Source organism: Coturnix japonica, chromosome 1 (assembly GCF_001577835.2).
Source record: "Coturnix japonica isolate 7356 chromosome 1, Coturnix japonica 2.1, whole genome shotgun sequence".
NCBI lineage: Eukaryota > Metazoa > Chordata > Aves > Galliformes > Phasianidae > Coturnix > Coturnix japonica.
This window is the reverse complement of record NC_029516.1, coordinates 148,441,935-148,457,039: the sequence shown is the minus strand read 5'-3', so window position 1 is coordinate 148,457,039 and position 15,105 is coordinate 148,441,935. Positions and strand designations below refer to the sequence as shown.

The 15,105-nt window shown below is 45.0% G+C and overlaps 1 protein-coding gene across 5 annotated transcripts in view; it reads left to right on the top strand.

The window, feature by feature from the left end:
* The window catches only part of ELF1 (E74 like ETS transcription factor 1), a 69,959-nt gene that overhangs the window by 3,476 nt on the left and 51,378 nt on the right, over positions 1-15,105 (top strand). Inside the window, exon 1 of one of the 5 annotated variants that reach the window (XM_015851704.2) lies at positions 12,829-12,949. The exons of 3 other annotated variants lie outside the window; for them this stretch is intronic. The gene's annotated coding sequence lies outside the window, so the exon portion shown is untranslated. Of the gene's footprint in view, positions 1-12,828; positions 12,950-14,309; positions 14,492-15,105 lie in introns of those variants that run through there. One more of the 5 variants, XM_015851706.2, reaches the window with a different exon arrangement.

The window sequence follows — 15,105 nt, the reverse complement described above, 5'->3', positions numbered from 1 at the left end:
ATCTAGTAAAGGTGTATGTTTGGTGGCCCTGCCAGGCAGGGGGGTTGGAACTACATGATCCTTGAGGTCCCTTCCAACCCGGGTAATTCTGTGATTCTGTGATTCAGCATCAAATGTCATCATTGCTGGTGTATGTTTATGTACATTGAAACACAAGGCTAAAATATATTAATAAATCACCTGGCTAATTGGCACCCAGTTGGGCCTGAAGTTTCTTTAATGAAGAGTGAGACTAAAAGTTTTACAGCTAATTTAATGAATGCTTTTACTTACTAATATTATTAATGATTGTTTTCCTGGCTGAAAAAAAAATCACCAGCTTTAAAATGGAGCCTCTGAATAAATAACAAGTTGTGGCTTTCTCAGTCCAAGTCTTAACATTGTTAAAGACCAATTTACAGCAGAACCAGAGCAAATTGCATCGCAGAGTTCTGAATTGTAATAAACCACATCTCCCAAATTCTTGAGCTATTCATCAACCGCTCTATTGTAGCGGACTCACCCTATATTGTGTCCCTGATATATCTATTAACTCTGCAGTGAAGTGTGAGTTTCAAACAATTGTGCCACAGAGTCACTGTGGATTAAATACTACAAACATTGGCAAAGCTTCTTCATAAATCTTCCTTAGTTTAGAGAGGCACTTAGGCGTGTCTTTCTTTCCGAGTGCAGCTGTTCCTTGTGGGGTCCCCCAGGGGCTGGATCTTGGTGTAATGCTGTTTAGTATCATTATATTCGCTGTTTTGCAACGATATCTCATCGCTACCAATGGTTATATGCGGGTTTTTGTGTGTATGTGCATGTATGGAACAAGCTGCTAGTTACATATACTTCATATCATAAAGGGGAATGGTTTTAAACTAGAACAGGGGAGGTTTAGTTTAGACATTAGGGAGGAAGTTTTTCACTCAGAGGGTGGTGACACACTGGAACAGGTTGCCCAAGGAGGTTGTGGATGCCCCATCTCTGGAGGCATTCAAGGCCAGGCTGGATGTGGCTCTGGGCAGCCTGGTCTAGTGGTTGGTGACCCTGCACATAGCAGGGGGTTGAAACTCCATGATCATTGTGGTCCTTTTCAACCCAGGCCTTTCTATGGTTCTGTGATTGAGAATCCATTTTTTGTGTAGCTGGATACGAAGGGATCAGGAATGCAGTTATACCAGCAAGATAGAAGGCTGTCTTCAAACCTGGAGATTTGGAAGAAAGTTTAAGAATTTGTTTGGACGATCGTCTCAACAGGAGTTTTCATTGTAATGCTGTGAGCAAAGTGTGATCTTTGGCTAGATAGCAATAAAAATAGTGCATAGAATTAGGAGAGCACATGGTGTTAGTAAGATGACTGGAATGCTGAGCCTGTGTCCGGTGTTGCTGTTCACATGAGGAAGGATATGAAATATTAGTAAGAACATGGCGACAAATAGTGATCCAGAGGTTAAAAAAGAAGCTTCACAATGTGCTTCATCAGATCAGAGGAAACTGGGAGGTGAAATGATGCCTGAGTATGTCTTATATGTATGAAAGGAAAATACACGATGCCTACTTGACCCTACTGAGACATTGGATGTCTGGGTGCTGAGGTGAGGTATGTTGTACTATGAAACAAGTAGTGATGCGGGCAATTAAACTCTTCAGTTTAATGAATGAGTGAATTCATTTCATAACCCGAAACACACCATGGATGGCTCAAATCAAGTGAGGTGTTACCCACCGAGTGATAAAGCTGAAAGCTGAATTTGGCCTAGGAATTGCACTTGAGCCTTGATAGTTAGGAGATGATGTTTTATGATCCTTTGGCTCATTCTTTTTAATAAACACTTCTTTTTTTCCCTCTGGCATCTGCACTAGAATAAATATACTTCAAGTATGAGAATATTTCTTTCCTTAGAGAAATTGTTGTGTCTGCTATAGGGTAAATGGTACATAAAAGCACGCTGGGTTCTGATATTCAACGTTTCCTACAGTGGTCTTGATTTGGGCTTTTTCATTCACACTTCAAAGCGTGCTCTGAATATTTTAGGTACCAAATTGAACTTTTGGTACAGAATGTCATTATTGGACAGTTTCCTATTGACAAGAACCGAAACTTGAGAAGCCTGAGTTCTTGTAAATCAGTATCTCTACTGAAAAACATGCATGCAAGTATTTCCACTTGCTTGCAAATGCTGAAGTACTTAAAGTAGTCATCTCAGATGTGATTTCTAAAAGCGCCATCTTCAACTGCTGTATTGAGATGTGTTTTTGTGAATAGAATTGGAATAAATTCATCTCTTGTTTGGCCCCTGTGCTTATTGCTTCGTGCACTGAAGGTAATGATGGTGCCCTATTGACTTCCCGTAGGCACGGAATCTCACTCACTGAGAAAGCAGAAACCATGTGGGAAGTGTTCAGTGTTTAGGAGTTCTAATTTGGTCATTTAATGAATTTCTTTTTGAAATCACAGAATGACCCGGGTTGGAAGGGACCTCAAGGATCATGTAGTTCCAACCCCCCTGCCTGGCAGGGCCACCAAACATACACATTTACTAGATCAGGTTGCCCAGGGCCCCGTCCAACCTGGCCTTGAACACCTCCAAGGACGGGGCATCCACAACCTCCCTGGGCAGCCTGTTCCAGGGCCGAACCACTCTCCTAGTGAAGAAAAAGGAAAATAAAAAGGAAAAACAAAGAATCAAAAGTAAATTTCGAATCCCACTATAATGTTCCAGTAGTTTGATATAAATAGTATAATAACAGCAATGATAATGAGTCTCATAGTGTGATGGCTGTTCTCAAAGTGCCGTCATAGGCTGTAGCTTTCCATCTCTTAATGTCTTCTCGTGTCCCGTAATATTTAGTGAGTTTTATTCCCTTGCTAGATGTAAAATAAAACAGTATTTTAGTCAGAGGCTGAATTGTTAAGTGATTTATGTCTGCCTGAAGGACGTATCCAAACTGAACATCCAAATGGCTGAGCTGCCCAACTGGCTGCTCTGTTGTTACACCTAATGGAGCAAACTGTTGGTAAACCCTCATAACCAAATGAAGTCGTAGCAGGGCTGAGTTCTTGGCAAGGTTTTCTCCCTGTGCCAGTCCTCAATGTGACCATAATCAGGATAGTGCAGAGCTGTGTTTTTCTATTAAACGTATTATTCTGTGTCACATATGCGAGGACTTCCCTCTCAGTCTGTTGTCTGGCACAGCTGTGGCAGTGAAGACGTAATTCTGTCTGCTCCCTAGAATTAATTTCCTGTTCTTATTTATGTACATTCACAGCAGTTCTTGTTGTTTAACTGTTTCGGATTCACCTGTGTACTGTGGGCAGTGAGATATCCCTGTCTCTTTTCTCCATTAATATAATAGTGATATTAAGCAGTCGGTGTCTCACGTACCTGGTCATACTGGCATTGATGAAATTTAATGAGGTGTTTCAATCTGCTTGACCTTGTTGTGTAACTCGTTTATGCCTAATGTATTCAAATAGGAAAACTGAGCGTGCCGAGTCCTGGTGGAAGGTTGCTCATATGGTGATAGCTACTGCTGCAGCTTCTCCTTTGACATCTGTTGCTGCCTGAAGAGAAGCTCCCACTCTATCATTTTAAGGAGCTCATACATTAAGCTTGTATCAGGTGCTTGTGGGGCATATTTGGGATCTTTGTAGATAGATATGGGCTTGGTTTTCTACCTCAAGCCTGTGACCTCTGTGAACAGATTTAGTCTTTAGGATGTATAAAAATTTGACTAAGGCGTTATCAAATGTAGTTTTCAGATGTCAGTGTTACAGGGTGACGGGTACTTCCCTGCTGTTACAGGTGTGGTGCTTGTTGTGTTTTGTCCCTTGGAAGTGGAAGTTTGTAGCCTATTGCTTTTATCGTTACTCTGTGACTAAAGAGCTGGAAGGTCAAATCAGACAGTGGGCAGTTACCATATTAGCCCCTTCATTTTCAAGTTTGGTACCCCAAATTTGGGGTGCACTACAACTATGCCATATATACAGCCATATACTGCCATTCCTGGATGTGTTTAAGAGCCATTTGGATGTGGTGCTCAGGGATATGATTTAGCAAAGGGTTGTTAGTGTTAGGGTGCTATTGTTAGGCTGCTGTTGGACTTGATCTTCAAGATCTTTTCCAACCTGGTCTTGTTTTGGTTGTCTTCTTTCAAAACTCTCTTGAACTGATAGTTGAAAGTGTTTACATAAAAACAAAGCTTTACTGATTGAACTTGGGAGAGAAGAGAAAGGATTTCGTCTTGTATTTTGACTTTTCCCGTAAGATCTACAGGAATTCAGTAGTTTGACTTTGGGAATATCTTGAATGCAACATCCAAAGTAGTCATGAGTGGGACCCTTTTTGGTCCTCCTCCCACCCACACTGAATAAGGCTCACCTAACATAAGCCTTCTCATGCACAAACTCGGACACCCAAAAACCCACAGGGAGAGCTGATGTGGCTGTATGTTCACACTGTGCTATTTTGGATGTAAGGGTAGGGAGAATGGCCTTGGATTGGTAAATGTCACTGCCTTATTTAAGGCTTGTCTGGTTAGTAAGCCAGCGTCATATGATGTAGAACAAGGTGGAAGGCTGATATGTGAAACATTAAGAGCCTGGTTATAGTTTTCTTTAGTTAAGTGGAACTAACAAGGAGAAAGCAATACATTAATACATATTCCCTGCTTACTCTATCCACATACACACACATGTCTCTTGACGGTGCTGGTGGCTTTGCTGGTGGATGTACAGGGGCTGGTGGTGTATTTCCCTTTTGCAGCCTGGGCTGCTAGCTGACATTAAGTGGTACAAAGTGAATGTTCCAATGCGTTATATAAATTGTTTCATAACAGATGTGACTTCTGCCAAAATGTGCACATATGACATACACATGTAGCTTTAAAAACCACTCACTGGGTAATGACTCTTGAATGGGATGGATGGAAATCATCTTTTTGGAAAGCAGAGTCAAACCTTGGGACCAAACTCTGATAGTTATTTGGGATCTGCTGGGATAGCATCGGTCTGCTGCAAGCAATTCAAGATTAGTAATAAAGGAATTAAAGGACGCTTGTTTAGGGCAGTTGGTTTTCCCACAGAGTGGAGAGTAGCAGAGAGAAAGCTTGTGCAAAGCAGCAGATGGTCAACAGGCCTGAGGATCATAGAATCATAGAATTACCCAGGTTGGAAAAGACCTTGAAGATCATCAAGTCCAACCGCAGCCTAACCATAGTACCCTAACTCTAACAACCCTACACTAAATCATATCCCTGAGCACCACATCCAAACGGCTCTTAAACACATCCAGGATGGCGATTCAACCAGCGCTCTGGGGAGCCTATTCCAGTCCCTAACTACCCTTTCTGTAAAGAAGTTCTTCCTAATATCCAACCTAAACTTGCCCTGGTGCAACTTGAGGCCATTTCTCCTCATCCTGTCACTTGTCACTAGTGAGACCTGCCCCACTCTCACTGTAAGCACCTTTCAAATACTGGACGAGGGCGGTAATGTCTCCCCTCAGCCTCCTTTTCCCCAGACTAAACAGCCCCAGCTCCCTCAGCCTCTCCTCATAGGGCTGATTCTCCAAACCCTTCACGATGTGCAGTATCTAATATATGTCTCACCTGTTGTTCCAGTATGGCTGGTGAGATGTTATTAGCGCTTCAAAGTTGAACCCTCAGTAAATAAGGGACAAAATGGGTTCTAAGGTTAAACGTATGTGCTGAGAAGCTAAATTCGTAGTATTGAGCTAAAGTAATAACCACTAATGTATGTGTGGTGATTATACAGTGCTCTGGATGGAGCGCTGGGGATAGTAAGTGTTTCTTTAAGTCTTGGGGAAATGCCATGTTACTCAAGGAAACTGTTGAGCTCCCTCCATTAAGTAAATGACCTCTGCTGGTGGAAAGCAGGAGAAAAATCACGTACATGAAGTCATGCCTGATGTCACATCCTCTCATTCTCTCAGCCTCTGCTTCTTGATGTTGTTTTCATGGCTGAGACCACAGAGTAAAGACAGAGGATTCCTGTGAGGCTTCTGGAAAACACTTAGTGGTGGCAGGGATTTTCTCTGAGGCAGCACTATCATCCAGGAGATGTCTGTGCCCCGTGCCTCGTTTTTATGGGCAGATGACAGTAACAGAGGTGACTGTTTGGTGTGATCTGTCATTTCCTTTAGGACTGCTCACCAGGACAAAGATCAGCATCGATGCAGGGCTTCTGTTTGTGCAAGCAGCTCAAAATGGAGCAGAGAGATCGCAGCGTTGGCCTTCCAGCTGTCAGTTCCCCTTATCTGGAGCACCAAGCTCCCTGGCACCTTTCCTTTTGCTTTCCTGTAATCTCTATTATGGTTTGTTTTTTTACCTCTTCTCCATGTATTCATCGATTGACTAATGTAGCACGTATCTGGATAGGTAAGCTTCATACTGAAAGTATCGATTATTTCCTGAACAAGTAAGTAATCAGCTCATATTTCTAACTGAATGCTCTTTAATGACCAGTTCTCTATCTGAATGGTTTTCAATGGGAATGTATTTATTTCAGTGAGCTTAATTTTTGCACAACTCAGGCTTTTTTTCCTCCAAGTTACCATTGTCTTTTTCCACTAATTAGAGCAGCTGGAAGAGTAGCAGCAAAGATGCCTTGCCTATAGTTGCAGAACCGAAAGGACAACAGCAGCTGGAATGAAAGCGAACTATTCTGCACCTTTCTTTACAGAAAGGGTAGTTAGGTACTGGAATAGGTTCCCCAGGAAGGTGGTTGAATCACCATCCCTGGTTGTGTTTAAGAGCCGTTTGGATGTGGTACTGAGGGATATGATTTATTGTAGGGTTTTTAGAGTAAGGGTTCTGGTTAGGCTGCGGTTGGACTTGATGATCTTCAAGGTCTTTTCCAACCTGAGTAATTCTATGATTCTATGATCAGTGTGGAGCTGTGGAAAACCTACCAACCACTCCTGTGTGTGCATATGCTGGATGCTATTTGTTGTTGTCTGAAACACGAATGTGCACAAATAGTTCCATGGTACTTATTTGAGATATCAACAAGAATTTCCTGTAGCACGACTGACTTTGTTGGGCCTGTGCAGTCTCTACAGCCTAACTAAAAAAAAAAGGAGAAATAATGCAAAAGGCAGCTGCAAAAGCACAGCATTGGGTCCAGAACTGTCTGGCTAAGGGCGGTGCCTGGCTGCTCTCCCTTAGGAGTGAGTTGGATGGGGAACATGACGAACCCTCCCCCTGTCCTCTCTGTCTGTATAAAGGCCAAACAATAATAGTAGTACTAACACAGTCATGCTCTAACTTCTGTGCCTGTGCGCTTGTCTCGGGCTACACCAAATACTTTGTCCGTGAATAACAACATTCCTCGCATAGAAACTTTTTTCAGCTCTAGGCTTCATTCTTTGTTTGATTTTTATACTGATAAATATAGACATGAAAAAAACCCAGTGTTCACACTGAGGTTCTTTTTTTTTTTCCCCCTAGTATGTGTTTATTATTCATGAATGTGTTGCAACATCCAAAAATGTAATAAGTGACCCGCAGTATGAGAAAAGGAAAAACTGAGTTATAGCTTTTTAATGGGGATTCCTCAGTGGACTACACAGTGTTCCAGTTAAGAGGCCGCTGTTTGATGATACCAAACCCGTTCAGTCCTTGCTTTTGTTTTCCTTCTGCGTGCGTTTGCGATGCAGTTTGGTGTATGTCCACAGAACATTATGATTAGAGATACTTCTGGTTATTTGGTTTGTTGGGCTTGGTTTTCTTTTAGTTTGATCTAAAAAAGAGAAGAATGAAGGATAAGTTTACTGTAGCTGGCATAGTTACATCTCTTGTTGTAGATCATGATTGTATTTGTACAGATTATCATTGCAAGGACTCCTGAGCAAACCTAACTATCCTATTAAAGCAAGAGCTGTGAAGGAGCTTTGGAACCATGAGGGGTGGCAAATTCACCTTGTGGGGTTCCTACCGACCCATCCAATCATCAGTATTGGCTTTTTCTGGAAAGATTGATTTGTGTTCTTGGAAACTTGAATATTTTCTTTCACTTTTATGATTTTGAATGGTAACAGTGTCAGTTCAGCTTAGTATCCCCTCACCTCTTGCGCAATACCAGAGAACTTGTATTTGCTTACGAGCACGCTGAGTATGAGCCCATAGGTAGATGACCTCATCCTTGTCTTTCAGACTGGCTGTATGCACAAGTGATCATTTCCTTTGGAAAGCCACAGACATGGCATGATCTTACTGCAGTCAGGATTGCATGGCTTTGTATAATAATAAAAAAGGAATTTTCTAAAGGTTTTCCGGGGCTGTTACGCATGCGTGCTGAGAATTCAGCATAAAAGCACAGTACTTGTGTGCCCCGGTGGTCCTCTTGGGATCGACATTGATTGTTACTGTGCAAAAATGAGGTTATTTTGGCTTTGCTTATTGCAAATACTCACAGAATCACAGAATGGCCCAGGTTGGAAGGGACCTCAAGGATCATGAAGCTCCAACCCCCCTGCCTGGCAGGGCCACCAAACATACACATTTACTAGATCAGGTTGCCCAGGGCCCCATCCAACCTGGCCTTGAACACCTCCAGGGATGGGGCATCCACAGTGTCCCTGGGCAGCCTGTTCCAGGACCTCACTACTCTAAATATTAAGTAATGAGGAGTTGTAGAGAGGCGTCCTGTGTATAAAATGGCATTACCGTCACAGTCTAACTACATTTGAATGTTGAATACGACTACAGTGCCTTCTGCCTTGTTTCTGCTTGAGACTGAGACTGTGGTTCCTCTCTGTCTTTGCAAGGAATAAGCTCTTCAGGATTTAAAAACAAAAAAAAAGAAAAGGAAATGACCCAGATAGAATTACCCATTTCTTTTCATAAAATAATTTCTCTGTCCACTTATTTCTCAGTCTTGCCATTAGGTGGCTTATTTGTTGTATGGCTCATAGTGAGACAGAGACTAGAGATGGTGCTTGAAGATAATAGGGATGTTTTTAGCATCTCAGAATGAAGACTGGGAAGTAGTGAGCTAGAAGTGAGTTGTGTCTCATTTGTTTGATTGGGGTTAGTGAGAACAGTAGATGGGTCACAGTTGGTTCTCCTGCCAGAGAAGTTGGTTCTCCCGCAGAAAGCCAAGTAATGTTGCTTACAATTGAAAAACATTTCAGATTGTGGTTTAATTTTTTCAGTTTCATCATTTTTGAGGGATCTGAATCTGCGTGATTGCCTCATCTGTGGGTTTTGAAGTGTAACTTCCATTGAATCTACTGGCACCTGTATGTGTGTATGATGGTAAATGGCTTTGCAAAGCAAGTGTACAGACAGCATGAGGAGGAGTGGTGGGAAAGAGTTGGATTGGGTCTGAGAGCCATAGGTTAAGTGCCACAGTTGTTCCTTCTGCCTGTATGGATCATCCTCTGGATAAAATGCCTCCACTTCTTGTCTTGTTGTTTGGGTTTCTTTCAGCTCGCATGCAATCGTGTGACTCTTAAGGTGAAAAATAACCTCTCGGGTGCTTCACTACCACCCACAGAAGGGAGGTCCTCTGCCTTTTGCTGGCTGTGCTCATCGTAGCCTTTTCTGATTCAGCTCACCAACCGCAGAGAGCTGCTGCTACTCCCCACACACCCCAACCAGCTTCCTGCCACATTAATGGGTTAAATTGGGTTTAATGGGTCCCACTTGGTGCAGAACCAGAGCCAGGGAGATGATGTCGAGAGAAAAGTGTGGCTGGGGGGTTGGTGGAGGGAGGCTGTAGCATGTAACTTCTGGCTGAGATTGGATCAGACATTATCTTCTGTCAGAGCTGTATTTACTGCCTGGATTTTTGCAATTCTTTCCCTCCTAAGTGTTTATCAGTTGAAAGGAGGGTACAACCACATTTTAAACTGTTCTCAGAAATACTGATAAGTAATGCTTCTCAGCAGAGGCAAACCCCCAGTAACAAAAGGAGGAAGGAAGGGACTTAAGAGAGCGAGGAAAAATGACTATACAAGAAGATTTTCCTAGAGGCTTGTCATCTCTGGGATGTGACCTTGGAATACCTTAGAGGTGATCCAGGAAGACTCTGTGCAAGGCTGTGCGAGGTCAGGGGTTTCTAGCTGCTAACTTCCGTGTATCTGAGGTCCTGTAGTAGAGGCTCCTTCTGTGGATGGGACCAAATTACATTGCAAGCAATGCCTTGATGCAGTTTCTCCATGTGTAAATATTTAGGTCATTATGCATTTGGCAGTGAAACCATTAAGGGTTTGTATGTTTTGTGTGGCACCTACCCCAGAGGGAAGTGCAGTCTACAAGTTCCAGCTAAGGACAGGGATGCTGTGGTGTTAAAACGTTGCAGGGTTACCAGTACAACTTCTTGGTGCTGTATACAAGGAGAAAGGAGAGTGCAGGAAATAGGGTGTGAGCTTCAGATTTGGATGAAGGCTGGTTCAGGTGTCACCCTTGCACAGACACATATGATTGATTTTGTGCATATGGCTCAGGATTTCATGCCAGGTGTGTAAATGGGTTATTGGTGCTTCCTTCCTCTAGGGGCACTTGTCTCAGTCCCTTTTTTCATCTAAGTAATGTTTTCACCTCACCCAGTCTCTGTCCAAAAACGAAGGCTGGGAACAGGCACAAAGCTCTCATTAGGCCCCTCCTTATGAGTCTAAAATGTCTTCCATTTCAGGTGGGTCAGCGTAACTCTGGAGCACCTCTTGGGCCTGCCCCTTCACTGGGGCTGCTGCAGTGGAGGTTTTACAACACAGTCTCCCTCTTGCACACATGTAGCTTTCAGAGCTGGATGAGGAGGGGAGCAATCACCCACATGGGGCATGAGGAGAGTAAAGGCTTCCCTGGAGGCCCGACTGGCTGAAAAGGAAGCCATGTCTAGGCCGGCTCAGCCAGGCCGCTCCCCTTCAGTGTGCATGGCTGCAGGAGCCAGGGCCAATGAAAGCTTGAACATTTTATTGCACATTATTTATTTATTTGTGCAGCGTTAACTTTTTCTGCTGGTCGGTTCCACCTCCTGTTTCACTGTGTGGCTGCACAAATATTTGCACTGGGAAACAGCGGGGGGAGTCACTTGGTGCGAGGAATATGCAGCCAGGACGGAACGGAGAGTGAAAGTTGTTTGAATTGGCTTCAGCCGTGCTGTTGGTCAGTGTCTAGCTATGTCTTTTTGGGCAAATGGTGATCTGAATTTCATAGAGACACTCATCCCCGCAATGGGCAAAGGCACTTCTCTAAGCCAGGATTCTGCTTAGCAAAAAACTGACTCGATTCCGAGGCTGAACGTCTACCTGCATTATCTCTCACTGAATATTTTTATATTTTATAAATGCTTAAGAAAATATACTCCTTCCAGATTCAGCCTGGAAATGGCAATATGGTTTGCGTAGCTTGTGGCCATGCATCACTGTGGAATGATTTTTCAATGTGGTTGATTGCCTGGCTAAGATTGTTGCGTTATTATTATATTTTTCCTGTAAAGCAGAACTATTAGCCTGTCTTTCATAATTAAAACAGTGCTCTCCCTGTGTCCGTGTTACAGTTTCCTTGAAACCGCTGTGCTGCAGGGTTAGATTTCTCCCCAAAGTGCTCCAAAGGGTTTTGCAATGCAAGAAATGTTTTCAGATGTAAGATTGTATTAGAATGAAGTTGCTGGAGAGGGGCAAAACTACGTCTGTCACAAGAGATGGAAAATACATGGTATTAAAGTAATGTGGCATTTCCTCGGTCTCTTCTCTCAAGTGAGAAATACAGATGGGGATGTATTTTGATAAGGAGCTGTGGTGAAGCAATTTAAGTAGTGACTTAACTGATAACTACTCTGCAAATAATAGAAAACTGATGCTGCTCTAATTGCTATTAATTTCCTTAGGCCTTCCTCTAAAGTAGGCTACAAAATAGCATGATAAAATACATCTACTAAAGATGTACGGCCTTCTGCATCCCAACCCTGCCTCTTGCCCTTTGGTTACACTCCTTTGCACAGGATTTGGGTCCCTGTGCCATGCCATGCCTATAGCCAGCCTAGTTTCCAGAGCAGAACAAGGACTTTGTACTTGTGGAAATGAGCTTCAGTAGAAAATGGTGCCCACGTTCCCTTCCCACCGAAACACAATGGAAGGAAGTCTGTGCCCATCCTCCACATGTGGTGCTTTTCAGACTGAGTTTCTGCCGGGTCTTTTAATGCCGGTCGTCAGTCCAAGTCCTGTGGATGGGGTTCCTCTGTGGGTTGGGCGGCTGGGAGTGCCAGTGTGTTGCTCTGGTGTGAATTTGGCACCAGGTCTGAGTTGGGAATGTTGGGAGTTTACTGGGGGATTCTCAAGAGCCCCGTGTGACATGCATGCTGCTCCTTTCCCTGACTAAACTGAAAGCTGAAGGGCCTAAGTTTCCCTTGGCAGTTTGGGCCCTCCTAGCTTTCTTTTTTTGAGAGTTAGTTTAGCGTGAGCGATACAGTGGTGGCAGCAGGTAGGAAACAGCAGATGCTGTACAGAAGTTTAGTGGTCATGAATGTGGCTGGGTGGGACGGTGGGCACTAACACAACCGGGCCCGCTGCTGAGGGACGGAGAAGGGAGACAGGGAGTGTAGAGCAGGCAGGTCCTGGGCTGTTGGGGATGGAAGCAGAGTCCGTAGGCTGCACCTGCACCGTGCCAACAGCAAGGACTAATAATAATAATAATAAAAGGAATAAAAAGCCCCCCAAGAGGGAAAGTGGGGAATAAACAGCCTCAGGTGGCGGCCGAGGCGTGGAGCGGGGCGGCACCAGCACCACCTGCGGCCCGAGCCGGCCCGAGCGGAGCCGCCGCCCGGGGCGTGCCGAGCCGAGCCCCGCCGCACCGCCCGGCCCCGCGGTGAGTCACCGGCCGGAGCCCGGGCACCACTTCCCTCTCGTCAGGAGCCATTTTAACTGCATGAAGCTGCGGGGCGGCCGGGGGCGCGGAGCCGCAGGCCCCGCTGCGAGGCGGCCCGGGAGCGGCGTGCGGGGCGGTACGTGCTGTCCTGGGGCGGCGGGCGGACATAGGGAGGGAAGGATGGATTGTAGCGTGTTTCTCCGAGGGTACGGGGTGAGGGAGGACCGTGCCGCAAGTTAAAGGACCGCTCGGCACAGAAGTGCTGTGTGTGCCTCGCTTGGGCCGCTTGTTGAGAGCAGCGCACTTTAAAAAGGCACTCTCAGTTTTGGTGCGCTTTGGGCACTCTGTCGTCTTTGAGACGTGTCAGTATGTGTTGCTCTTACTGCCTGGGTGTGCAGCTCAGCCGTCTATACGACACGATATATTTCATCTGTTGTACGAGTGGCTTTTAGAACTCTGCACGGCCCGGTGCTGCTCCCACTGAGCACCTTTGCTCTGCCAACCTGCGCTGCACTAAAATGGCAGGGCCTGGCTGCCGAGGGGTCACCTCGCACCTTGCCCCGCTGCTCTGCTTGCTGCCAGAATGGTCAAATTCGGCCACAGCTGCTTCTGTGTGGTTTTAAAATAGAGGAAGTGAAAGTGTTGGGTGTATAAAAACGGGCTGGTGCTCTCCTTTCCTGAGAGATGATAGTGGGGGGGGGGTTGTGGATGTGACGGAGGGACAAAGCAATTGTAAAGATGGGGTTAGCGGTGGTTGGAGCAGGAAAATCCTTGAGGTGGTGCCCTGTCAAATTACTTTTCAGCTTTGGATGCAGGAAAACTCAATGCCCCCAACTACATGCTTCTGAACCTTGAAAAACAAATGCCTGTTTCCGTCTTGTTTGTAGTCAAGCAGGAACGTATAGTAATACCTTTAGATACTGGTCCGGCTGAGTAGCTCTGGACCCAGTGCTTCGGGCTCTCAGCTCGGCTGAACTTCTTTTGCTTGGAAATGAGTGACAGGGAACCCCAGCTATCGCACAGAGGGGAGTACTTTGCAGTTTCATTTGCTGTTTGAAGCAGATATGTGACAGTATAATGGAGTCTTGCTTAATGCTGTGATCGGTTACAGGGGAGGGAGGGAGGGAAGGAAGGAGGGAGGCAACCATTAAGTACATGGTCATGTTTTGGGTGAGGCTGCCTTTGCTGCCTTCCACTGTTCGCTCGTATCTTCCTTCTGCACTGCATGGTACGGTGTGTTTTTCCCATCTTTTACGTTTTGCCTTTTTTTTCTACCTTAAATCAAGGGATTTTTTTTGTATGGGCTGTCGGAATTTGCTTGGCGTGTTGTTTCGCTCTGACAAATCCACGGAGGAATTGATAAAGTGACAGAGGGACCACTTGGAAAGAAACTGTTTGGAGTAGGTGGTAGAAGTTTCTTTCTGAAGGGCCCTTTAACAGATTTGCATCTTCCGTTTTTGTCATGAGTTTTATTTTGGGCTCTCGGGGCTGAGCTAACAATTGCCTGTCGTGTTGGCTGCCAACAGCACAAGCCTCACTTTCCTCACCTCTTTCCTTCACTTCTTGTTCGTGTACCAGACCCTATCAAAGCATCCAGCAGGACAGTTTCAAGCTATCCTGTGCTTAACTCTCAAGCCTCCACATCTTCTCTTGGGCAGAACACTTCTGTGCTGAAGGGGTAAGTGCTGCTTCTTTCCCTTGCATGGGCTTTGTGAAGGGGCAGTTCCTCTTTGAAGGCAGAGCTGCCATGTCTGTGCCGCTTGGCTGCTGAGCGAGGATGGCACCAGGACTATTCAATCTTAAGAAATCCTCTATTTATTCATTCTTTCCCCTCTCCCCTAAGGCCGGGATCTTTCTCTTTGGGTAGAGTTTGGCTTTGTTGAGAGACGAGCCTTGGAAGTGGTATCGTGAACTCCAGCTCCAGTCCCATGCTTTTGCAGAAATGCTGTTTTCTCATGTAGTCTTCTTCTTTTCGTCTGTTGACTGACAGAATTGCTAAGTCCGTGATCTTGGCACTCCAACAAGAAACAGAATTGAGATTTGAAGAATGTTGTTGGCCTGGTAGAGCCTGATGTTTCAGTGTTGCTGCAAACTCAGACTCTAGTGGTGTTCTTGACTTTGTGGACACTCATGTGTGCTTAGAAAAACACACAAGGTGTATATACCCGTCTTTCTTTTCAGCTGAGCTGTGTTGGAGGGTGGGGAGCTGCATGAACTGCTAGGAAAGGCTGCAGCACAGAAAGGCGAGTTCTCCCTTGATATCAGTGAAGCTTAGATCTCCAAACCAGCTTT